A 26,557-nucleotide genomic window follows, 5' to 3' on the forward strand; every position below is an offset into this window, starting at 1 on the left:
CATTTTTTAAACGTCTATTCAGAACTGTACACCTCCTGGCATTGTGAACTTTTGGTGTACCACTTCCATAGCTCTAATACCTTCCATTAACACAGTGCTAAAACTACTGCAGTCAGTGGTCCAATCATGCCCTCCCCAATATCTTACAGAATTGCAACATCACTTCCGTGGTTTTGTACTTGATGTCCGTAAATATGAATCCCAGAATTCCATTTTGATTTTCTGGCCTTTTTCTGGCAGCTTCAATTCCCATACCAGCTGAGGTTACTTACGAAGGCCCTGCCTTCTCAACCTTGCCCCTCGCCTGAGGTGTGGTGATCCTCAGCTTAAATCACCACCAGTCAGTGCCTATGGTCATCTGGGACTAAGCCAACTTTACCTTTAACTCTCTTACTATTTTTTCCTTTTATTTCAATTTTTTGATGGCCCTCTGCTGGTTTCTAAAATATTCCCAATCGTCAGACTGACTTTGCAGCACTATAAGCCTGTTTTAATCTAATACTATTGCTTAACCTCCATAGTAAGGCACGGATGAATCTTTGTCACTGAGTTTTTGTTTTTCTGAGATCAATATTGATCTGAGATCAATATTTGCAGAATAACTCCAATCTTTGTTTTTCATTTCTTTTAAGGGGATTGAAATGTCTTCAGTTTTTTATAGAACACAGCTTATAAATTATATGCGTTACTTAATGGATTCTAAAAAGAATTCTTGAATCACGCATCAGATTTAAATCTAACATATTTCTGTTAATGCACTTTTCTAAAGATCTTCTAGATTATTTTCTAGTAAAATAGCTATGCTGGCAATAAGCATTCATACCTGAAAACATTTATATCTGAATCAGTTAATCATAATTTAGTTTATTTTATAAAGACACTTCTCTTTGTTTGAAATCTATATTGTTCATATGTAATGAATTAAAAACTTGCAAGATGGGGCAGGTAACCTACTGTGTAATTATTCATGCATATTATGATATAAAAATATGTAGAAGATATAATAGCTGTATCAATCTTTCAGTTTTAATCACCTGAGCTTCATTCTTGCATCCTAACATCAGAAACTTCAGATTGTGTTGCTGCCTCGTAACACTCTTACTCATCTTTTATTTTTTATAGTAAAATGTAACCTCTTACAGTTAAGAATAACCAAAAAAAATGGATTTTGTCTTTAGAACAGTCTTTTAATACAAGCCATTTATTTGTCCAGTATCTTATTCAGTTCACTGTTTAATTCCCTTCCCCCTCACATTGTCAATACACATCTAATTCCACTTTAACAACAATAATTGGCTGATAGAGTAGAAGGTATAGATTTATTTTCCTGATGACTCCTTGACTTTTTCTTCTGGTAATACTAATAGAATTCCAAATCCTTGCTGGTGTGATCATGTCATGAGTAGGTCAACAGTCATGTCAAGGTCCTATTGGAAACTTCATAGCTAACATCTTAATTTAGACTTAGCTATCTTTTTCATGTATGAGCAATTGTAAGCAATTCTTTTGAGTCTTGCACTCATTCCATTATATCAGAACTCATTTAATTCAGTTGGAGTCAATTCTGCGAGTGAATAATTGCGCTTGCTAGCATTCAATGGGTACCAGTCAACAATGAAGACTTTGTGAACTGGAGTTTTTTTGACTGATATAAAATCCGCTGGGAACAAAAACAAATCTTATGATGTTTATTCACATTTATGGAATTAATTGGAACTCTAAATTGTTTTGATTGATGGTCCTGAACAGATCGAGTTGCAATAGTTAGGTGTAAAATGATAATTAGTGCACATTAGTGTTCTGGGTTTTCAGGAACCCAAAGCAGTTAGAAAAGCTTAACATTTAACATATTAAATTGTCAGGCTATCATAAGAAGCAGTAGGACATTATTAGGTATCCTGAGAACCTTGTCAATCCAATTGCAATGCCCAATATGAAGAATTATTTTGACTCCCTTTTAAACATGATTTATGTTGCAATGATTGGGAAGACACTTTGGTTAAGTAGTTGTTTTCAATTGGAGAATACCGGGAATCCAATTTAAACTTAACTTCTAATCAGTGAAGATTAATTTGCCAATGGTGAGCTGTTCTTTCTCACCTTGAATGCAGTGCAGTTTGGCTGTGCAGCCATAAAGTGATCCCGTTGTGTCCAGTTGGATGGAAAAAGCATTGCCAGTTTCAATTAGTTGAATGTTAAATGAATTCATTCTATTGCCCATTTATGCTACAGCTGCAAATTCACATTTGTTGCAAATTTGTGACTTAATTATAGCAGATGGTCAATTCTAAATGACGGCAAGTTATTTACTCCAGTGATAGTTTGTAATAAAAATCTTAACTATGTGACCTCAAAAGTGGCTTGAACTGCTGAACAGGAACCTCTTGTCACCCAGGTGTACCTCTCCTTCGGCAGCACATTGGGAGAAAATGCAATATCTCCTGGCACACAGACAGAACTGGAACAGCCTATAAATGTGAATCTGCTCCATTTGGATCAGAATGGGATAGTGTTACAATCCTATTGAGGACCATTAACATTTAAAGAAGAAATCCAAACACCCAACAACTAATGGATAAAAAATAGACAACCAGATTTCATGTTTTTTTACCAAAAACAAACTTTATTGTATACCACAAAGAAGCTGATCATTTCCAGAACTCCAACTTCAACAAGGTTGACTGCCTTTTATTGAGGATTACTGGAGGTTTCTTCCTTTAGTTAAATATTCTAATCGTTTTTTCCCTTTTCCAGCTTTTTTTTTTACTGAACCTCAGTTCCTAACTGCAGGCTGTATCATGAACAATAGATACAACATTTACTCCAGGTGAAGGCCTGGCTTTCTCTCTCAACTTCCAAGAAGCTAAAGGTACAATAAGACCCAAAGCTGGCACAGTTTCTTAGCTGATTTCCCAAACATTATTCAGTCTTGCCTGCTGGCTATGCACTAACAGAATTTACAGAGATAACCTCAAAACTAAGATTCTCACTAAGCTCCACCCACCTCAATATAATGTAACACACACTACCAGTTCCCAAGTAGGAATGAAAATTAACTACCTATTAATTCCAAAGCTTTCTTAATTATTGGAAACCATATTAATCATTTCTATCTTTTTCTATCTTTTACTGGGATAACTGCAGACATACTGAGTGGAATTTCCCTGTCCCGCCCACCATAGGAATCGTAGCGGGTGGGACGGAACCATGCAAAGGTCCATTGACCTCGGGCGGGATTTTCCAGTCTTGGGGCGAGCATGGTTGGAAAATCATGTCCACTGTCTCCAGTTCTTTAGCTAAGTAAGCCCACCTGCCACTTCATGATTCTCACCTTTTTACTCTGACTTCATCCAGTTACCCTTTGAGTTATAATTATCTTATATGTGTGGTTTGCCAACATCTAGATGTTTGCCAGTATCTTTTCCCACTCAGCTTACATTTAAAATTCAATTTCTTAAAGTAAAAAGCTACAACTCAAAAAGTTAGGAACGCTAACATTAGATGTATGTAAAAATAGCATCAACTAAATGTATGATTCTTATAAGAGACATTTTTTCCAATAAAATAATATCAATTGGTGCCGAATTAGCCTGTCATTTTAGGTTGTTTTCAAATTAGTCATTTAATAGAAAATATATTTGCAGCATTTTGCTCATTTATAGAAGTGACTCTTGCCTTAGTCATCTCTATAGTGTAAACCGAGCCATCACAATATTTTTCTTGGCACAGTAAGAAGTCTCACAACACCAGGTTAAAGACCAACAGGTTTATTTGGTAGCATGAGCTTTCGGAGCGCTGCCCTTCATCAGATGAGTAAGTCAGTCACCTGATGAAGGAGCAGCGCTCCGAAAGCTCGTGCTACCAAATAAACCTATTGGAGTTTAAGCTGATGTTGTGAGACTTTTTACTGTGCCTCCTCCAGTCCAATGCTGGCATCTCCACGTCATGGCTATCACCAATATTTTCATATTCTTTGCTTAAGTGAGTAATACTCTGTATTTTCTTTGAAGTAGTTATTTTCAATTTTTGTCATTTCCCAAGCATTTTCTAAATAACTTTTCTCCCTAAGTTACATTTTATTTCTGTGTTCCCTCAGCAGAAGTCTGCATTATCACATTTGAACAAAGTAACATCTCTGGGATAAGTGCTCATTTTACCACTAAATGCTGCAAGGGATAAAATCAGTAACATCATAAACCACAAAATTCTGGCCATTCTGAAGCTAAGTCAGAAGTTCATTGATTAAACTTATTCATATCAGACTCATTATAATAGTTTTCTCTTCTCTCTTCCATTCTACACATCATAATGCACTCTTCCGAGCCTAAGTCGGGGTGAGCAACTGTCTCACATTTTGAGGGATTGTCCCTTATTTTGACTGTTTGTCCCATGTCCCTGAAGATGCCTTTTTTCCCTTATTTCAAGGACAAGCTGTGGGAGACTGATTCATGGAGTCTCCAGAATGAGTTTGAGTGCTTCAAGCAGCACTGTGAATGAGTGCTGCACTCCCACTGCTGTTGTGCTCACAAGACCTCCGCCTCATCCCCTCTCATGTTGAAACCCTCCCATTGTCTTGATCATCAGCATCTTGATCCCACGGGTAGAGTGTTCTTTATTTTATTTCTTATGAGTTGGTCACCTTGCCCCCAATACACCATTGCTTCTTTTCCACCCAAATTTCCAGTATTTTCCATCTCCTCATACCACAGTGCTTTTCAGAAATTCTGGTACTAGGGGCACAGTCATGACTCTGGATTCTTCATATCATCAACAGGAAAACCAGCCATCAAGAAGCACAAGTACGCCTCAAGCCATGTTCCTGTCATCCTCCTGTCAGTTCACTAGTGTTAGGCTCGAATTCCCTGGACCCATTACATCTGAGCCCAAGCTCTACCTTCCCATCCACTTCCTCTTGCTCCCCCCATTTATCTCCATCTTTAATTTTGCCCTTAACTGTAGATGTTGCAAAAAGTCCTAAATGACCCCTCACCACTCAAATCTGGCCTCTGCCTGCTAAGCCCTAGTACCACACCAAACTTGATACACTATGGCTGCCATGTTGCTATGTACTCCATTCTTTTTAAAATGTAAATATACAATTTCAGAAAGCCGGTAAAATAATATAAACATGGTAGGAGATAACAGAAGAAAAAAGAAATAGAAAGAAGGACAGATGAGGAATAGAAGGAAGGACAGATGTGCAGGGAGAAGTTACTGAAATAACTCCTCAGAAGTCAATGTCCCTTCACCAGATTCCCTTTATTTACAAACTCTTTTCCAGTCCTAGAGTGTTTCGGGTACACAGTCAGAATCTAGACGACCTGACACTCCCATTTTTAAAAATTTGCTTTATTATTGTCACTTGAATTGGCATGCAGTGAAAAGTATGTTTCTTGAGTGCTATACAGACAAAGCATACTGAATATATAGGGGAAAAGGTAAGGAGAGGGTGCAGAATGTAGTGTTACAGTCACAGCTAGGGTGTAGAGAAAGATCAACTTAATGTGAGGTAATGTCCATTCAAAAGTCTGACGGCAACAGGGAAGAAGCTGCTCTTGAGTCGGTTGGTAAGTGATCTCAGACTTTGGTATCTTTTTCCAGATGGAAGAAGGTGGAATGTCCGGGGTATGTGGGGTCCTTGATTATGCTGGCTGTTTTTCTGAGGCAGTGGCAAGTGTAGACGGAGTCAGTGGATGGGAGGCTGGTTTGTGTGATGGACTGGGCTATGTTCACAATCCTTTGTCGTTTCTTGCAGTCTTGGTTGGAGCAGGAGCCATACCAAGCTCTGTATGTATGTTTATATACAGGTGAGCCTCCCTGATTGGGCAGGCAATTATAACCTCAATCAGGGAGTTCATTCTCAAGAGGCCAACCTCATGGGCCTCGACGAAGTCATTACAGTTACATCAACAGAGAGATATAAAAAAGAAAGAAGCACAGAAAAAGGGACACGTAATTTTGTTGGAATAGTCCTGCATAAGTTTTTCTTTTATTTTTATCAGTGAGCCAATCCAACGTGAAATCAGAGCGTCAGGACCGGATTAGCAACCTCCTTACTCGATTTGCCACCCAACAGCCTAGATTGGGAGACTGGCAGGTTGCTGAGCAGGGAAGCTAATGGTAAGAAGTCGCAGGCAATCAGGGAAAATTGTGGCATGGTTGGGGGGCTTGGACTGCAGCAGGGTGTGAGATCACTGGAGGCGGGGGGTGACTGAGGAAGGCCAATTATTGGAGAGATGCAGCAGAAGAATTGCTTGAGTGACTGGGGGGGTTGCACTCCTGCTTCTCCTGGCCTACAAGTAGTGTTGGAAAAGCACTTGCGGGATCTGACAGCTCCCACTCTTTTTTAGCTGTTGAGTTGCCTGTGCCCTCAGAAATCAGGCCTGCAGGTGTTAAATTTGCATTGCTTCCAAAATCTGAGGAAGGACACCTCATTTCAATATTATAATCATAGCTCTGCCTTTCCAAAGCAGGTTGTTTGGATTACCCCCAAACACTATGTGGTTAAACTAGAAGTAGCCATGATGGATCTGATTTATGGTTGATCTGGTTTCACATTTTAAATGATTTAACCCAACACCCCCAACGCACTCCCACCTGTCTTGGGGATGGTAAAACTCACCCCATTGTGTACTGCAGAAAACAAGACGCTGGTTTTAATTATCTTAAATGTATTATTTTCGGAGCATAGCTTTAATACCTAGTGCACAACTTGAAGGCATATAGCGGACTTTCTTTGCAAGTCATGTCAAGAGTATTCATGATGCTATGCAAACATAGTTAAAGGAAATTAAACTCTGCTAAAGAGACTGTTCTATCTTTTATTTATGCATCTGTGAAAGAAAACAATCTATTTGAAAACTATAGTAGATATTCTTTAGAATATTGAGAATAGCATGTGGAAAATATGGAATTAGATTTCTGAGGGGTTATATGGATTTTGTTTAGTAAGAGAAACTTAGTTCATGACCAAGCTCAGGACACCTGAAATTAGTCAAGGCGCATCTACTACAGGAGTTATTTGCAAAATATTAACTCATTATTTGATGAGTTAATTTTTTTGAAGCTCAACTGAATTAGCATTTCACCTTTCTGAATAGTTGAAAGACTGTAACTCCAATCTTTGTTGGGAGCCTGAGATTCTTTCTCAAAGAATGTTGTCTCTGCAAATGTCTCAATTCTTCACATTTAATTGAAGTTCATGCCAATTATAACAGGGCCTTCCCTTTTTATTTGGCTCCAGAATGTGGATTAGGAATTCTTCTTTTGTAGGTCAGATGCACACCACCATGTAGACATTCTCTGAAAGCTTAAAGAAGAAAGTTTAAGACAAAAGCAAAATGCAGCAGATGCTGGAAATCTGAAATCAAAGCAGAAAATGCTACATATACTCAGCAGGCCTGGCAGCATCTGAGGTGAGAGAGGGGAGTTTTTACGCTTTAGCTGATGACCCTTTATCAGAACTGGGAAAGGTTAGAAAAGTCACAGGTTTAGGTCAAAAGAACAAAAGTGACACTTAGTAACAGGGTGGAAGGCAGGAAACATTCAATGACAAAAGACAAACATCAGTGAAACAGAGTGAAAGGGCATAATAATGGGACAAATAAGGAGACAAAAATGTGCCCAGAGAAGGTGTGAATGGCAGAATAATGAACAACTGCTGCCCAAAGGCAAAACAAAACATTGAAATGAGAAGCAGAAGTAGGCCATTCAGCCTTTCAAGCCTGCTCCGCCATTCATTTTGATCATGGCTGATCATCGAATTCAATATCCTGATTCCCTTCCCCCTCATATCCCTTGATCCCTTTAGCCCCTAAAGCTATATCTAATTTCTTCTTGAAATGACAACGTTTTGGCCTCAACTACATTCTGTGACAATGAAGTCCAGTAAGGAGTCTAACAACACCAAGTTAAAGTCCAACAGGTTTATTTGGTAGCCAACGCCACTAGCTTACTCCTTACTGTGTTTACTCCAGTCCAACGCTGGCATCTCCACATCATGACTAACAATGAACTCCACACATTCACCACCCAAGAACTTTCTCCTCGCCTCAGTTCTAACATTAGATTAAGATCAAAATATGCAAAAAAAAGAATCATAATGGTGACAGATTACAGTCTAAAATTGCTGAACTCAGGAGTTGAGTCCAAAAGACAGTATAAGTGCCTAATTGAAAGCTAAGGTGCTGTTACTCAAGCTTGCATTGTGCTTCATTAGAATACTGCAGTCGGTCGTGGACAAAGATGTCAGCTTGAGAGCAAAGTGGAGAATTAAAATGACAGGTGACTGGAAACTTAAGGTCATGCTTGTGGACTTGAACAGAGGTGTTCTGCAAAGCAGTCTCCCAATCTGCGTTTGGTCTCCCCAGTGCACAGCAGACTGCATTGTGAGCAGCAAGAACAGCATATTAAATTGAGAGAAGCACATGTAAATCAGTGTTTCACCTGGAAGGAGTGTATGGCATGGAAAACTAAGATATGTTTACGGCGGTTGGGGCTTAGGGTATTTTAAGTGACCAAGAATGCCACCAGGCTGTTAAGCTAGCTGTTATTTTATGGTGCCTTTTGTGTCCCAGAGGTGTTACTCAGGGTTATATTGCTATAAAGTTGTACAAGGGACATGGGAAAAGAGAGATCCGCTTCATGATGCCTGAAATCTGAAAAGAAAATAAATACTTGATCGACACTACAAATCTTTTGGACTGGTAACATATAGCTGTGATTCTCAACAATCGTGAGCAACAGAAATGTGGGGAGTCTGGTTCACAGCACAAGTAGGATCACCATTTCCTTTCAGAATAATTACAGTTTGGCCTTAATGTTATTGAATGTATTCAAGGGACGGTTGGATATAGCACTTGGGGCGAATGGCATCGAAGGTTATGGGGAAAAAGCAGGATTAGGCTATTGAGTTGGATGATCAGCCATGATCATAATGAATGGCGGAGTGGGCTCGAGTGGCCAAATGGCCCCCTCCTGCTCCTTTCTTGCTTCTATGTTAAACACATTGTAGACCTGCAGACACTTCCAGCCCTTTTAGGGATAGGAGCATTTTGACCAAGAGGCCCATTAAAAAAAACTCAGTCCCCAGGATCCAAGTCCTACCTTTCTGCTGAGGAGTGCATCAACTTCCAATGATGTTCAGGCTAGTGCAATTCCCATACTTGGATGGAAAACTTTCTCTTACCCCTTGTCAAAAGAAACGACAACATACAGAGACAGAATATCTGTAGAATATTTGCTACTCCTGGGTGTCACACAGGTGGCACTTGGAACCGGTTTCCTTACCTCCCTGCACCTACCAGCGGCCAGCAGGATCATCCTGAGGTTGGGAAGAGATGCCATTTGAAACTCAGGAAACCTCTTCATGCTTCCAATCTGTTAAACAATGCTGCCGTTCTCCAATAAAACTAAATGCCTGTCTCAACCGCATGTAACAATTTAAATGAGGTTGACAGTGCCGATTCTAATATGATTTTATGGCTGAATTTTCATCCTAGAGGCAGGTAGCGGAATCGGGAAATTTCCCAGTTCGCTATGCACGCCTCGGACGAAAGTGCCAACTGTCTGTATAGCGCGTAAGAAACAATACTTTTCACTATATGCTAATACATGTGACAATAATACATCAAATCAAATCAAACAAACACAGCTAGGATTGCATTTTTATTCCGGGGTGGGGGTCGGATGCTAATGGGAGGCAGGCCCGCCCCGGAAAGTGTTAGGAGACAGGCACAGGGGTTGCCGGGTGCTCAGGCAGGCTGTTTCATAGATCTGCCTCAGTGCTCTAGAACTTTGTTCCTGTTCTAATAATGACAACAAGGTAAAGAACAGCCCTCTAGCATTAACCCTTCACACCACCTCAGCCCCCACAAATTCCCCATGGTTCATCCATGCCAACTAATGCCACCTCATGCCCCCACCTATCGCCCAGAGCTCTCCATATAATTCCAAATTATGCCCTATGACTTGCAGGTGGTAGTGTTCCCATGTATCTACCACCCTTGTCCTTCTAGGTGGTCGAAGCCATGAGTTTGGAAGATGCTGTCAAAGAAGCCTCAGTGAGTTGCTGCAGTGCATCATATGGGTGCTAAACACTACTGCAATTGTACATTGTTGGTGAAGCATATTAAATTGAGAGAAGTACATGCAAATCAGTGTTTCACCTGGAAGGAATGTATGGCATGGAAAACTAAGATATGTTTACAGTGGTATTACAGGGTATTTTAAGTGACCAAGAAATTTCTCCTCACCTCAGTTCAAACATTAGATTAAGACCAAAGTATGCAACAAAAAAAAATCATAATGGTGACAGATTACAGTCTGAAATTGCTGAACTCAGGTGTTGAGTCCAAAAGACAGTAAAAGTGCTGCAATTATACACTGTTGCTGAAGGGAGTAAATGATGAAAGTGGTGGATGTGGTGCCAGTCCAGCAGGCTGCTTTATTCTGGATAATATCTAGCTTCTTGAGTGTTGTTGGAGTTGTAGTCATCCAGGCAAGTAGAGAGTATTCTACAATACTCTTGACTTGGGCCTTGGACAGGTCGCGGGATATCAGGAGATGAATTACTATCCAAATTCCAACCCCCGACCTGTTCTTGTAGCCTCTGTATTCCTATGGCCGATTCAGTTCAGTTTCTGGTCAATGGTAACAATGGATGTTGCTAGTGGGGGGGTTCAGCAATGATGATGCCATTGAATGTCAAGGGGAGACGTTTGGATTCTCACTTTTTAGAGATGGACCTTGCCTGGCATAAAATATTAGGGATTTAACTTCATTGAAAATAGATAAATTGCCACGCTTGGATGTAATTTATCCCCGGGTGCTATGCAATGTGAGGAAGTAAAGAACAGAATCAATGATCATAATTTTACAATCCCTTCTAGCTACAGGTGTGATGCTGGAGGACTGAAAGACTGTTAACACTTTACCATTGTTTAAAGAGAGAGGATGGGATAGACTGAGTAATTACAGGCCACTCCAGCCTAACCTCAGCGGCCGGCGAATAATTGGAAACATTCTAAGGGACAATACAAATCATCATTTGGTGAGGCAAGGATTAATCGAGGGCAGTCAGCATGGAATTATTAAAGGAAGGTCATGTCTGACTAATTTGATTGAATTTTTGAAGAAATAGCAAGGAAGGTCAACGAGTATCCTGTGTTTCATGTAGTTCACATGGATTTTACCAAGGCATTTGATAAGGTACAACATGACTAATTGACCAGAAAAGGAAAAGCCCCTTGGACCCAAGGAAAAATAGCAAATTGGACCCAAAATTGGTTCAGTGGCAGGAAGCAAAGGGTAATAGTGGGTGTTTTTCTGACCAGAATGCTGTGATTAGTGTGGTTCCACAGGGCTCAATACTCGGTCTGTGGCTTTTTGCAATAGGTATCAATAGAATCGAATGTAGTCATGACTAAGAAGTTTGCAGATAGAAAAAATGGATGTATGCTTGATAGTATGGAAGAAAGCTTAATGGACTGATCAGGTGAAAAAAAGTGACATGAAATTCAGTTTGGAGAAGTGTTAGATAATGCATTTGGGGAGAACAAACAAGGCAATCTACAACAAATGATAAAATACTGAGAAGTGTGGAGGAACAGAGGAATCTTGCGAGTGCAAGTCCACAGATCCCTGAAGGTTCCAGAGCTGGTAGATAAAGGGTTAAGAAGGCCTATGGGATATTTTACTTAGAAGCTGGGCTATAGAATATAACCACAGAGAAGTTGGGCTAGAGCTGTAGAAAACACTAGTTAGGCCACAACCGTGTACAGTCCCTGCATAATTGTAAGGAGAGAGGGTACACTGGAGTTTTGCGAAGATGTTGGCCGCACTGGAGCTGTGAAGATGCACTGAATCTCCCAAGCTTCCTTTGTTCCAAAGAAACAAAGGAAGCTCGGGAGATTTAATTAAGATGTATGAAATTATATGGGGCTCGGATGGAGTGGATAGGAAGAAGTCAACAGGTAGGAGAATATATTTAAAATAATTGGTAGAAGTATTATGAGGAAATTGAGAAATGCTTTCACCTAAAGAGTGGTAGAGGTGTGGAACTCGCTGCCTGAAAGGATAGTAGAGGCAGAAACCCTCATAGCAACTTTTTTTTAAAGTATGCATAATCTACAGGGCCAAAGATCAAGAGTTGGAAAGTGGACTTAGGTTAGGTAACTCTTTTCTGGCCAGCATAGACACAATGAGTTGAATATTTTCTGTATTTCTAAATATTATACTATTTAATCTTCCCCTCCCCCTGGAACTGAGAGTTCAGATCAAACTGTGAACATTCAATACGAGTGAAACAAACAGTAATAAACTGGTTGTACAAATCAAGATTTGAAAAAAAGAAAATAGATTTTACATTGTAGGGTGGAAATTCTGCTCCCAATACACTGTCAAATAGCTTGAATATGCTCCCTGCCAGGTTAGCAGACCTTTCAGGAAGGGTAACTGGTGAAATAGCTCTTAAAGGGATGCTGCTTAATTTGAAGTAGAACTGGAGCAAATCATGAATTGGGTTTGTCAACAGTGTTGGACAGAAGAGAGAAACAGGATTGTTCAGTTCAGAAACAGTGTTCAGCAAATGAAGGTTGCTCTGTTAGAAGCTGAGTGGAATTATTCTAACAGGCAGTGTCTGAATAGATGTGGCTGAACAAATGAATTCAGTCTTCCATGTTCATAGGAAATGAGGAAAATGTATTTTAGACCTCTAAAAGATTGTCAAGGTAAAAGTACACACTTCACCAACTCAAAGTATATGGCCATAGGTCTCACTCCAGTAGCATGCAAAGCACTTTTGCAACCTTTCAGCTTTTTCACATATTTATGTCATTGTTGGTGGGCAGTTGTTGAAATATGCTTATAAAATCACACACAAATCTTACATTTATGTCTCTATAAAGTGTTCTGCATTCACAAACAGAATTTTCATACATTTGCACAAGACAACATGCAGACTTGAGTATTGCATATGCTGTTCCAAAATCTGCACCTTTTATATGTTTTGAAAGAAAAAGGGGCCACACAAAGCAGACTAGAGCAAAGGTGTATCAAATGTGGTGGTATTGGGGGAACATCCCAACTACCGGCTTTTGACTCAATGCTCAATAGCCTTCAAAATCGAGTTAAGGAAAGTGAGAAATGAGTAGATCCTGGTTTTCCTAAAGTTTGAGGCTAGTATTATCCTTTCTTATTTTCTAATTCTGTTTGATTGCTTACAACATAAACTGTAAAACAAAGCACAACGTGGAATAAAATTACAAATTTAAAATAACAGTGACACTGTTTAAATGCTCAGTTCTTGGCTGGTTTTCTTGGAGTCTACCACAAGAGAATATCGATCCAATTTACTCATCCTCTCATCACTGGACAACCTTTTTTCATACCTTACATCATACTTCTGGTAGACCAAGGTGGCTTAGCTCATAACAGCAAACTAGCAGCTCACTGCACTGTGTGCAGACACCAAATACATCCACTATGGGGAAGTTCAGAAGAGTGCCAAGAGCACTAAGCAGAAGTAAATATGATCAAGTGCAGGTAGCATCAAAAGGACAATGACCAGCTAGCTGGAGCTCTTCCTCAGTTGCTAAGGCCAGGTTTGCTGACTCATGGTGCCTGCATAGAACTGAGCAATGCTTTTTGCAGGTGTTAACCATCCTGCAAGATCTGAAGAAAGAGGAGTCTGGTAATTTGCCACTTAGCTAAGTTGAACTGTACAAACAGAAAATATTCCTGATTTGTTGCACAAGTATAGTGTGGGGCGTGAATATATAAATTTTCAAGACCTCAAAGAAATTCAAATACTTGCAGATTTATTAACTTCATTCTATCATACCTGTGGTTTTTCAGTCTTTACTAAGATTAAAAGCATCTCTTCAGCTATTCCAGAAATGCTGCAGCTAGCCCACTGAAGCAGTTTCCTTCCCTTTATCCCGCCCCTTCCCAAGATGAGCCACTGAACAGAATCCTGCCTTGAGCCACTTAAAACATTTAATTATCCAATCGACCAGGATCAGAGACAGACTATTGGGGCAGAGTGGATTCTCACACAACAAATCTTATACTGATTTCCCACATGGAAAGAAAATCTGTTATTTTTAACAGCAGGAATAGTGGAAGCACACCATCAGCTTCTCGAAGGAAATTGGGGATGGGCAAAAAATGTTGGCCTAGCCCTCACCTTATGAATGAATAAAAAGAAACCAGAAATTCCTTCACTTAAAGGACTGTGAATCTTTGAAATTCTCTATTCCATAGGGCTGTGGATCCTCCATAGTTGAATTTATTTAAAGCTAAGATAGAGGGATTTTTGTGTTCTCCGAGAATTAAGAGATATCGGGAGCGGGCAGGAATGTGGAGTTGAAGTGAAGATCAGTCGTGATCGTACTGAATGATAGAGCAGGCTTGACGGACTGCATGGCTTACTGCTGCTCCTGTTTCTTATGTCGAATGATGTCCTATCAGTGCACAATAAAGAATCTTTAATTTTTGAATAGATGTATGGCATTAACAGTGTGAGATTATGGAGATTTCTGCCTGTTGTGATATTGAAATATGCACAGCATAAGCTCTTTCCTTCAGAAAATTATAATTGAATTCTGTATCTGGTGCAAATTGGGAGAATATGAAATATTTACAAGTATCCTAGCAGCACAATTGTTTTTCAGCCAGCCATCGCAGGTTAGCATAAGAACAGACTGTTTGAGTTGGACTTTGAGAACAGTAGAGACTGGTTTCCTTAATAGCATGAAAGTCTAATGGTTTGATTATTTAATCCTTTGAAGCCTATAACTTCTCACAGAACAGCAGCTCAGATCTCCTTTATTGATAGTCAGTTGTTGTGTCTATTTCTTCAACATACTGAAAGCATGACTCAAATGTCCATGGGCTGACAAAAGCAGCAATGGCAGACATTTGGGCAACAATGTTCATGGACATTTGACTTCAGTAGTTGTTTCCCAGCTCTTTTGTGATGTTTGGTATTATCGGAAAGAGAACATTCTTGTATGATTTTACCAGTAGCCAGAATTTAGCTGTTTGCTATTTTATGTTTGGAATATATCTGGTACTTTTAGACCAACATTAAAAAAATTATGTCAGCAGTGAGACCATTATGTGCTGAATAGTAGTTATTGCACTTAGGTTTTCACTGCCAAATCCAGAGAGTTATCTCCTGGCAAGTCGATCTAAATTAACAGGGAAATTTTGTTTGCTCCTTACTACAACAGCTTGCATTTATACCATGCCTTTAACGTCCAAACATCCTTTACAGGAGTGCTCAGTTTGGCACTGTGCGTCTTCAGGAGATATTAAGGCAGATAACCAAAGGGTTTAGTCAAAGAAGTAGATTTTTAAGGAGTGTCATAAAAGAAGAAAGAGAGGTAAAGAGGTTGAGATGTTCAGGAAGGAAATTTTAGTTCTTCGGACCTTGGCAACTGATGACACAGCTACCAATGATGGAGTGATTTAAAATCAGGTATGTGCAAGAGGCCAGAATTAGAGGAGCACCAAGGGGATTGTAAGGCTGGAGGAGGTTACAAGATGGGGAGGGAAGAGGAATTTGAAAACCAAATTGGAATTTTAAAATTGAGGTGTTGCTCAACCTGAAGCCACTGTCGGTCAGCAAGCAAAAGGTGATGGGTGAATGGGACATGGTGAAAGTTAGGATAGGGGCAGCAGAGTTTTAGATGGGTTTCAGTTTATTGAGAGTGTAAGATGGGAGGCTAGCCAGGAGTGTGTTGAAGTTGTGAAGTCCAAAGCTAACAAAGGCAAGGATGAGGGTTTGCAGCAGCACCAGAGCTGAGGCAGGGGGGGATTCAAGTGATGTTATGGAGTTGGATGTTGATTATAGATTGACAGAAACATTTTCAAGTTTAACGTCAACTAACTGCATTTAGTGAAGATCTTTTATTTTAAATAAATAAGTGTATATAATTTTTGGTGTTACAATACATCTGGTTTGAATGTAATTTGTCGTGTCAACTACCTTGCATTGTTGATCATAAGAAGTGCTCCTTAACATCTTATCATAGCCATAGAAGTGAAAAAATGTGATTACTGGTAAACTAGTACGTATTTTCTGCCTTGATTGGAGTGAGCTTTACAGGGTAGGTGTAACAGTTGACCTCCTGGGGCAACTACTTTACAAGTAATACCAAAATAATAGTATGAAACCCTGCATAAGTGTTAGTAGCTTTTCACTTTACCTACAGATTTTATGTTTGGTGGTTCCCCCCATAAAACTGCCCACATTATTTCCTTAACTTTTTTTTCATATTGTGCTATTTATTCCAGTAAAATAAAGCTTGATAAGGCAATGTGTTTTTTCATCTATTTCATCTGTTATTTGGTTTAGTTAAATTTGCAAAAAATCGCGAAAAACTTGCCAATAAATATGTGATTATTTTTGTGTAAGTGTAATGAGCAAAAGCAAATGCCATCTCAAAGTGGCTGAAGGATTATCACAGGTCATCTAGTCTCGTAAGATAAGGGTGACTTTCAACAGAGCATTCATGAGTTTCTTTTCAAAACCAGCAAAAGGGTAGAGATTTCAACAGAGTCTGTCTTTTCAAAAACAGTATTTTTCAGCCACTTCATTAGTCTCTGCATTCAGTGCCTCATTGAAAACCCAGGTTCTGAATATTGTTGCAATGCCCTTTTAGCTGACAAAGATTATTTATTGCTTCAAATGCAACTTTCCATAGTTTGTGTCAACAAAGGGCTCTGCAAATAGAACAGGCCGACTAATACAGTGAAACAGTGTGCTATTGCACTAATCTCTTTCACACAAAGAATAGCCAGAGGGTGAGAGGAGAGGACATCTGGCGGATAAGGGTTCAGCATGATGGGGCTGATAATGCGCCATCACTTTCCATTTAAAGGAAGCAGGAATAAGTTATCTAATTGTACTGGAATGTGTTTTACAGTGAAGCTGGAAGATGGTGATGATGTAATGTTCGGAGTCAAACTGAGCTATTACATTTCTGGAGCAAAAAAAAATGAAAATTGTTCACTTGGGGTAAGACAAATGGCATTAAATGAGGAAGCACACCATGAATTGCAAATGGGCTTGAGTTAATTTGTTGCTACAGTAGTGTTGCCCTACTGCTAAATGAAGGTGGTGTAATTATCTAGCTGGCAGAGATAATGTCAGCACCTCATTCCTCCTTACACGCCTGGTTTTTACATGAGTGCTAATTGAGCTCCAAGGTGACAACTTATTATATATTCTGATGGTAGGACTTTTATCCTTTGGCAAATAATGTTCACTTTTTTGAGTAAGCAGACTTTATCACTTGTAGAGCATGCAAAGTAAAAATACAAGAACAAGATGCTTAAGTGTGCAAATTAACTTACAGATCCTATATATGCCTTCCTTCAGGTGTCAAGATTAGCTTCTGTTCAGTAATAATGCCTCGGAGAAAAGACGCCTGGTTTTATCAACAACTAGCAAAGAAAAGTCTTTAATAACCATGTTATGTCACTTTAGGTAAAAAAAACGACACACAAACTAAAAGCTTAGCCATCAATCCAAAATCCATTTCAATTATAATGTATTCACAATTACAAACAGTTGAATCTAAATACGAGGTCTCCATATCAGCCTTACAATATACATTGTTAAACATGGATTTATGTCAATTTAGTCATCTGCGTAGGAACAAGTTCACGCACATCTTTGCAAAATAATTTGAAGAATTGAAAATGTTAATCAAGTTTCAAACTAAAATGGTTAAATAAAATCAACCAGATATAAAATCATGGCATAATGTGTGCCCAGTTCTTCAGACAAAATTGCATTTTGACATAACTTTGGAAGTAATTTTGGAGAAACCTCAATGCAGTTTTTCAGACATGGGACAGGCTCAGTGGTGACGAGTGAATTGGGATTCTACAGAACAAAAATAAGAGAATGGCATATATGAAAAAAATGTGGGAATAATAACTGATAAGAGAATGTTTCATGAACAGAATGATTAAACATAGGATCTTCAGCCAAATCTGCTAATCCCTGTAGGCACAATGAGGAGCAAACAGAGTCTGATTTTCTTTATTCAAAAGGCTATGCCACCCAGGTATTACATTAGAGGAGGTAAAGAGTTTTGCATAGTATATAATCCCACTACCATAATTATCTCTTTGTTCATTTTGTGTGTGTTATGCAACTGACTTCTCTGTCTTCCCAAGAGCGATATTAAAAGATGCTATCTGATCTGGAAATAGGTATAAAAATTTCAAGTGAAGATTGAATCAGAGAAATGACCAGGGAACTACACTAAAAGTACTACATATGGGGAGAGAATGAAAATAGGCAAATGTTTACAGCCCAGAAGGAGACCAGTCGTTCTGTTGTCTCCATGCCAGCTCTCTGCAAGAGCAACTCAATTAGCCCCACTCCCCCACCCTTTCACTGCGGCCTTGCAAATATTTTCTCTTCAGATGTTTATCCAATCCCCCTTTGAAAGTCCAATTGTTCTCCTCCACAATCTCAAGTAGTACATTCTGGACCTTAAGCAATCACTCCACACAAAAGTTTCCCTTCTTCCTTTTGTCAACCACCTTAAATGGATGCTCTTTCGTTCTCACCCCACTAAATTGCGTAGCGATAATGGACATCAGTTGGCTCATTAATTAGCCTCGTTGACCCCGCCAATAGCAGCTGCGAATCTTGTGTCAGTTGATTCCAGCTTCCAACTTAATCAGGAAAGGTTTTGCTGCCACTCGGAGGTTAAAGTGAGGCCTCTCTCAAAATTAATCGGGCCTGACTGCTGTGGTTTCCACTGCAACAGGCTGCGTAAAATCTAGCCCTAGGTTCTGATTTTACACCTGTGGAAGTTGTCACTGAGAAGCAATAAATAGATAAAGAGCAGAGGAGTGAATGGGAGACAAAAATATCCATTTGAAGGCTACAGTGCAAGTTAGGAAAATAATTTAATGCTGATAATGGACTGACTATGTTTAGACAAGTAGAATGAAAACACTATGCAATGGTGCTGGACAGGAGTAAGCAGAGAAGGAAGGCACGCTCGGCTGTGTTAAATGGCATGTCATTTGTACTATTAATGATATGAATATCAGAATGAATTATTGTGCATTTTTTGACATGAAATGAGCACAAATAGAGGATACCCAAAGCTGGTTAAGGGTTAACCCAAATAGTTTGCTTTGAGAAGATATAGAGTGGGATTTTCCAATCCTGCTCATCGCGGAACCAGAAATTGCTGCCCAAAATCAATTGACTTGTTGCTGCTCCGTCAAATTTCCATCCACTTCCATCCCGCACCTAATGATTCCCACAGTGAAAATCGTGGTAAGCAGGGACACTACATTTGACGTGGTGGCAAAAGACAGTTTTCTGCCAGTGGAAAATTAGTTTGGAATTTTGTTCTCCCAACTCTGATGACAGGTTGTGGAGTTTCCCTGTTGCATCTCATGAATGCTCATTAGACGGCCAACTGGCCTCCGTCTAGACATCGCATCCCCATTCCTTCCAGGTGAAGGATATCCTGGAGGACTGGAGTCAGATGTTCCCACTCCAAATTAAGTGCCCCGCCAGTGGATAATGAGAACGATCTGATTCTTGACTATATATGAGTGGCATGCACCTTCACTCCATCAACAACATTGAGGTATGTAGATGTTGCTTTCTCCTTGGAGACGTCAGGTGGTTAATGGATCAGGCGGTTAGTCTTCCTATGCTGCCAAGGCAATAGTCTCTGTCTGTTTTCAAGGGTAGTGCAGATAAGCAGAAAAAAATGTCCGCTTAAGGCTTCTTGCACATGGCTTTCATTACGCTGGTCAAAGAGCAATGTTTCCATATGCATTCATGCATTGACAGGAGGAACATCCGACGCCAGTCCTCCAGGATATCCTTCACCTGGAAGGAATGGGGATGCGATGTCTAGAACGGAGGCCAGATGAAGATCTTATCACTTGCCTGCTGGCTTTGAGATGGAGGAAAATCTGTAAGGGACATACTCACTTCCACACGTCCACTGAGGCATAGATGATACAGGCTGCAGGCAACCCTGCTTTGGGAATGGCTCTCATCCAGATGAAGAGAGGAAGCACCCATCGCAGTTTGGCACAGGGTCAGGAGGAGCAAACACCTGAGCAGCAAGAGACCTCTATAAAGTCAAGATACTGGTGAACATGGGACTCTGCAGCAATAAGCACTGGCCTGACCATGGGTGTAATACAGGTAGTGCTTATAACTAGCGATGAGCGAAAGGCAATGTTGAAGGTGCCCTGGTATATTCGAGATGTGGTTGCTCACTTTTGTCAGCTTCTCCAGTACGAGCTGCAGCCACAAGGACTCTGTAGGAGTAATGTGTAGCTTCTGGCCTGCATGAATGCATGTCTGTCCAGGTGTCCCTTTAACATGGCATCAGGACCTTTGAGTCCATGAGGGTAATGGTGGGGCTGAGCACTTTCTGTCCATCCTGCCATGAGATTTCCTGAACTCCTCGAGGGTGCATAATTAATGAACTCAAAAGTGGAAGATTGTGGTTTTATTCTAAAATGTAGAAATTGTTTAGACCAATATCCTGAAACAGTTTTGAGATGTGATGTTATTGGCTTGTGTTTTTGATTTGATTATCATAGTTGGTGAGACGACAAATAATATAAGCTGACACTCACAATAGTGCTCCTCCAGACCCCATGTTTAGAGAACACAAACCTGTCACTCCCCAGGGTGGCACAGTAGTTAGTACTGCTGAATCATAGTGCCACGGACCTAGATTCAATTCCAGCCTCGAGTGGCTGTCTGTGTGGAGTTTACACAGTAAGAAGTCTCACAACACCAGGTTAAAGTCCAACAGGTTTATTTGGTAGCACAAGCCACTAGCTTTCGGAGCACTGCTCGTTCAACTCACCTGATGAAGGGGCAGCACTCCGAAAGCTAGTGGCTTGTGTTACCAAATAAACCTGTTGGACTTTAATCTGGTGTTGTGAGACTCCTTACTGTGTTTACCCCAGTCCAACGCCGGCATCTCCACATCATGTGTGGAGTTTGCACATTCACCCTGTGTCTGCTTAGGTTTCCTCCGGGTTTCCAGTTTCTTCCTACTGTCCAAAAATGTGCGGGTTAGGTTGATTGGCCATGCTAATTTGCCCCTTAGTGTCAGGGAGATCAACAGGGTAATGATGGTGTTACGGGGATAGAGCCTGGATGGGATCATAGTCTGTGCAGACTCGATGGGCCCAATGGCCTCTCTCTGCAATGTAGTGATTCTGTGATTTACTTAGCCCCCCACCCCCACACACACACATCCTCCGCCCCAAGTCTAAGGCCTGGCCATCCAACTACCAACCAATGAGTGCTTATACCATCCTCCCACCTCATTTACCTGAGACCTGCTATTGGTTGTAGTAACCCAATTTTGAACTGTGCTGAGCTTGTTGCCTCTCTCACTGCTGCTCACCTGTTTCACAGAAATGAAACCAGGGACCCAAAATCAGGTATAGCATCTTATTTGAAAATTGATCGACTGTACTCAGTATTTCTTTATTCAAGTTTTTAAATTGATAAGATCCTCTTTCTTGTGTGGGTGGCTTCATCTCCATGTTGCACTCTACATAGCGGCCTGGTTGATACTGGAATCCCACCATTGGAGAAGTTTCAGATATACATTCTCCCACTATTCATTCTACAGTATAATCAGTTCAGTATATGAAAGTAAATCCATCTTAAAGCAGTTTGTGTTCACCAATGGCTAGATTTTCAACCTATTGACTATGAGTGCATGTTAAATTTAGGCCTAAATTAAAATGGGCCACAATTCTGCTTCTAAGAGTAAGTATCCAGTTTATCCAACCTAGAATCTGCAAAATATCAACCTGAGAGAATAATGAAATTTAAATAACCATTGAGCTAAGTTCAAGCAAATAAATGTGTTTTTGAACTCAATCTTTATAAAATTATATGGGTGATGTTGAAAACTATGTGAAACACAATACCCAAGTTTCTAAGCTCTTATAACTGTATAAAACAACCATTACCTTCTAGCTCCCAGCTTTAACAAGAAACTGTGAACATTTTTGAAGGCTATTGATTAAAGAATGTGCTGCCTGAAGTTATGGAAACAATTCTTTTCTTAAGTTTCTAGTTAACCCTCAGCTCCATGCAGTGTGTTTTTTTTAATTGATGACCTTCAGGCGAGCTTCAACTCCTTCAGAATCTTAATTTTCTTTAGCAAATGACCTGATTCAAATCTCTGAGCCAATCATTCTTTTTTTATTACCTTCCTCTGGTACTATAGGCAGGATTTCGCTAGAATGGCTCTTTTGTAATGTACAGGTTAAAGATTTTTATCTTGCTAGACAATTCATACACTATAATTACAGTGGTACCAAATGAAAGATTCTTGCTTTCGTGTCATAATATGATTTTTGTTAACTTTAATAATTGAACATCTTGCTTTTTCAATCCAAGTAGCAAATTAAGTTACAACCTAAATTTTGCATCAAAACTGGATTTTATTATATGACTGAATCTCTTCTAAAAATAGTAAGATCATGGAATGAAACTTAAATCTATAAAATGGTAGTTAAGAGGCCCATTGAGTATGTTTTTAAAAAAACAATTTTACTTTTACACTTTCATTTTTAATTTTGCCTAAATTTAATAATTATTGATATAATTAGGGGAAAAATTAGATTTCAAATTCTGTTCTTCATAAATGGAAACGCTAACCATGTGTATTAAATTTGTTAGCACAAATCATGATTTGAGACAAATTATTAAAAATGAGGCAAGGAATGAAGTATCTGTTGAATTCATTTTATCTGCTATCCTTTGGCTTTTAAGTTTCAGTTAATTCTTTAATTGATCTTGATTTCCGAAATTCAGGAAAGTGATCTGTAGTCTATTAGTTACGAGACTGTTAAATGTTTACATGTAACACTTCTGCTGCAACTCACTACAAATTAAACAGGTATAAGATTCAAGTAGTCTTATATCAGCCAAAATAGTTTGGAACTTAACCAATTGAGTACATTGATGCTCTTCTTCCTTCCCTCAGCTGAATACTTATGCAGCCATCCGAACATCAGCCTTATTTTTAACTTGGCTCTTTGTCAGTCCATATGTACCTATAGAGAGTATTTAGAGTGAAAAATGGTAAAAGTGACAAGAGTATAAAAAAGAAAGTCAGCGAAACAAAAAAAGGAGAGGGTTCAAAACTAATAAGATGAAAAGATAAAAGGGGCATGGTGGCACAGTGGTTAGCACTGCTGCCACACAGCGCCAGGAACTTGGGTTCAATTCCCGGCTTGGGTCACTGTCTGTGTGGAGTTTGCATATTCTCCCCATGTCTGCGTGGGTTTCCTCTGGTTGCTCCAGTTTCCTCCCATAGTCCAAAGATGTGCGGGTTAGGTGGATTGGCCATGCTAAATTGCCCCCTAGTGTCAGGGGGACTAGCTAGGGTAAATATGTGGGGTTCCGGGGATAGGGCCTGGGTGGGATTGTGGTCGGCGCAGACTCGATGGGCCGATTGGCCACCTTCTGCACTGTAGGATTCTATGATAAATAATTTGTAAAATTAATAGTGAGGAAAACAAATGGTGAAAAAATTAACTTTTAAAAGGTTAAAAAAGTTGATGTGTAGAAAATTCTTGCAAATTGTGATTAATGCATATAATAATAGTTCAGAAAATATATTTGCAGTGCATTTTAAAATAATGAAGTTTTAATGTTATGACTAACCGACATCCACTACAAAAGAAGTCATGACATTTGGTTAATTGTAGAAGCCAAGTATGGTTAATTAAATTATTGTGAAAGGTGTTGAAGTTATACTTAAACTAACCAACAAGTGACTCTAATTGTTCCAGCCTGTAGTATTCTTGCTTCATGTCATTTAGTCCCTCTTGATGGAGATGGGGCAGTAAACGAATACATATTGGACAATGTCAAGACACTTTTTGTGTTTTGCCCAAGATATTCTCTCACGTCAATGAATTTAATTAAACAACAGCATGGCCAGTGACTGTAACTTGCATCCTTGCTCTGTGAAGTGCCGCAGAACATTTTTCAATGTTAAAGGTGCGAGATAAATACAAGCTGTTGTCTTGTCGATTCATATCTTGGTCACTAAAATTTTGGAGCACTTCCTGCATAGTGCATTCTTCTCACTTTTTTGGAAAATGAACTGAAGAGCATTGCATAAAGGTAGGCAAAGCTTCAACCCAGCTCATGAAACAAAAGCCAAATAATAAAGCCAAACCAAATGTTTATTTCATATCAAAGTACATAAATGGTTCTAATTAAGGAAAAATAATGAAGTTACCACCTAACTATCTCTATGCGTTTGTGTACTTTTCACATAAGCAGAACTGTCTACTGCAACATTTTTTTAAATGCAAGCAGACTTCTAGTGTTGTAAGGACAGAACAATGAATCTGAGTGATGGACCTTCGGCTCATTTGAGCTGCCCATAAAGTCCTCATGCTGATTGACAACACATGCACGTGAACAAGAAAATCTTGTGCTGATTATCACCTAACACCTTCCTTCAACTGGTGAATCAATGGTTGAGCATCACCCATTGCTGACAAATCAGTACTGCTTCATATTAAGTACCACCTAGTACAAAAGATGCTCTTACTGTGGGGGGGCGGAGAGTGTCAGTATCATTCACGAGTGTTCCTGCTGATTGGGTTGCCTTGAGACTTGGCTTGCGGTAGATGGTGAGAGGGGAGTAACCTAACCTCATCCAATCCACCTATCTCGAGGATGTGTGTCTGTTTATGGCAGTCCTTGTTTAGCTCCCAAAACTTAGTAGGTTGAGGTTGTATCAGGTGTTAAAATGTAAAACATCTAGACCAGGAAACAAGTCTGCCTCAAACCAGCCCACTTCTAGTTTTAATGAAGGTGAAATGAGAGGTGGGCAACCAACCCACTGACAGGAAGCAGGTTGGTCATTTAAATATTACAATGAGGTTGTATACCTTCATTTTAACAGTCATTGTATTTTAAATCAGGTTTCCCAAGCTTTTGGGAAACTCTGCAGCTTAAAAAAGGCAAACAGGATTGAATCCATGAGGGAAAGACCTTTACATCAAAAATGCTTTCTTCAGATCCAATGAACTACCCAGTAAACAACACCCAACCTCCCCACCCCTTCCCCCATATCCATGACCATCAATATGCTACCCTGTCACCACAGAACCCTGCTCATAAAATCGGGTCCTCGCCTATTGCGATTGGGACCTACGGCCAACCACACGCCAGTGATCTCACTCTTCCACCCCGACCACAGTCTCTCTCTCCCCCAGTAGATATTTAATATGTATTTATGTTTACTTCCTTTGGCAGCCTTTGGCCATGTGAAGCAGATTTCCTATCCAAAAGACCTCTAGTTTGCTAATCTGGCTGTCAGCAGTAAGGAACCTCACAGGAAAAAATCAGGGAGGGTGGAAAAAGGAATGTTTCCTCTTGTTTTTAAGTTTATTTATTTGTGTTACAGATAGGCTTACATTAGCACTGTTACTGTGAAAATCCCCTAGTAATACTCTTGTGGGAGTATCTAGAAGTAGGGTCCACTGTTTAAAAATAAGGGGTCACCCAGTTAAAACAAAGATGAGGAAAACATTTTTTCTCTGAGGTTTGAGAGACTTTAGAATTCTCTTCCTCAAAAGATGTTGAGGCAGAGTCTTTGAATATCTTTAAAGTAGAATTAGATAGATTCCTGATGAGCATGGGGACAGAAGGTTTTCGGGGGTAAGGAGGAATCTGAAGTTGAGTTTAAAATTAGATCGGCCATAATCTCAGGCTCCTGCTCCTCATTTGTATTTTAGTATGTAGTTCCAGGCCTTTCCAATGAGACGCTAAACTGAGGCCACATTTGATCTTTCATTTGGATTTGAAATATCCCAAGGAACTTTTCAAAGATCAGAAATGTCTCCCAGGTTTCCTGGCCAAAAGTTATTCATCAACTCACAGCACCAAAAAATAGATTTCTGAGTGCTATATTTCAAAAGTACTTCAAAATAGATCTTGAAAGGTGCTTCTTAAATGCAATTTCTTTCTTTCTGTTATTAGTACAGAGGAAAAACATGTAATAAGTACAATTTGATGTAAACCACTGATGATAGGCCTACTCTTGGAGATAAATTATCATTGCTCCCCACAAGGCCCTACAGTGACAGAGTCCCATTGAACATCCTAAATGATCGAATGATGGTTCGAACATGGCCACACTGGACATACCACACACTGGGCAATTGATCATCCTGTGAAAATTTTCACATCAAGACTGGGGAATTAGAGCATACCAGAAATAAGTTTGCAGAATTAATTTTAATAACTTTCTTTCGATTTAAAGTTTCAGATTTAAATTTAGGAAAATGCTTACTTTTTATTGTTTGAACAAGGTTAGGTAACACAAAACAAAATCAGAGTAATGGAATCATTGTGCCGTCTGTGCATTCTGCCATTTATACAAGGGATCGTTTACTGAAAATGTATTTATATTTGAGTACAAATGTTGCATTTTGTCTTCATGCTTAACAGTTTCTGTTTGATTTTTCCAAAATAAAATGATTTTAA

General features: G+C 39.6%; 1 protein-coding gene across 6 annotated transcripts in view; it reads left to right on the top strand.

Moving 5' to 3' along the window:
* The window catches only part of gpatch2 (G patch domain containing 2), a 265,071-nt gene that overhangs the window by 111,721 nt on the left and 126,793 nt on the right, over window positions 1-26,557 (top strand). The window contains exon 6 of one of the 6 annotated variants that reach the window (XR_013499638.1): window positions 6,003-6,120. The exons of the other annotated variants lie outside the window; for them this stretch is intronic. The gene's annotated coding sequence lies outside the window, so the exon portion shown is untranslated. The remainder of the gene's footprint in view (window positions 1-6,002; window positions 6,121-26,557) is intronic. 6 annotated transcript variants of the gene reach the window in all.

Source organism: Mustelus asterias, chromosome 15, assembly GCF_964213995.1.
Source record: "Mustelus asterias chromosome 15, sMusAst1.hap1.1, whole genome shotgun sequence".
In the NCBI taxonomy this organism is placed as follows: domain Eukaryota; kingdom Metazoa; phylum Chordata; class Chondrichthyes; order Carcharhiniformes; family Triakidae; genus Mustelus; species Mustelus asterias.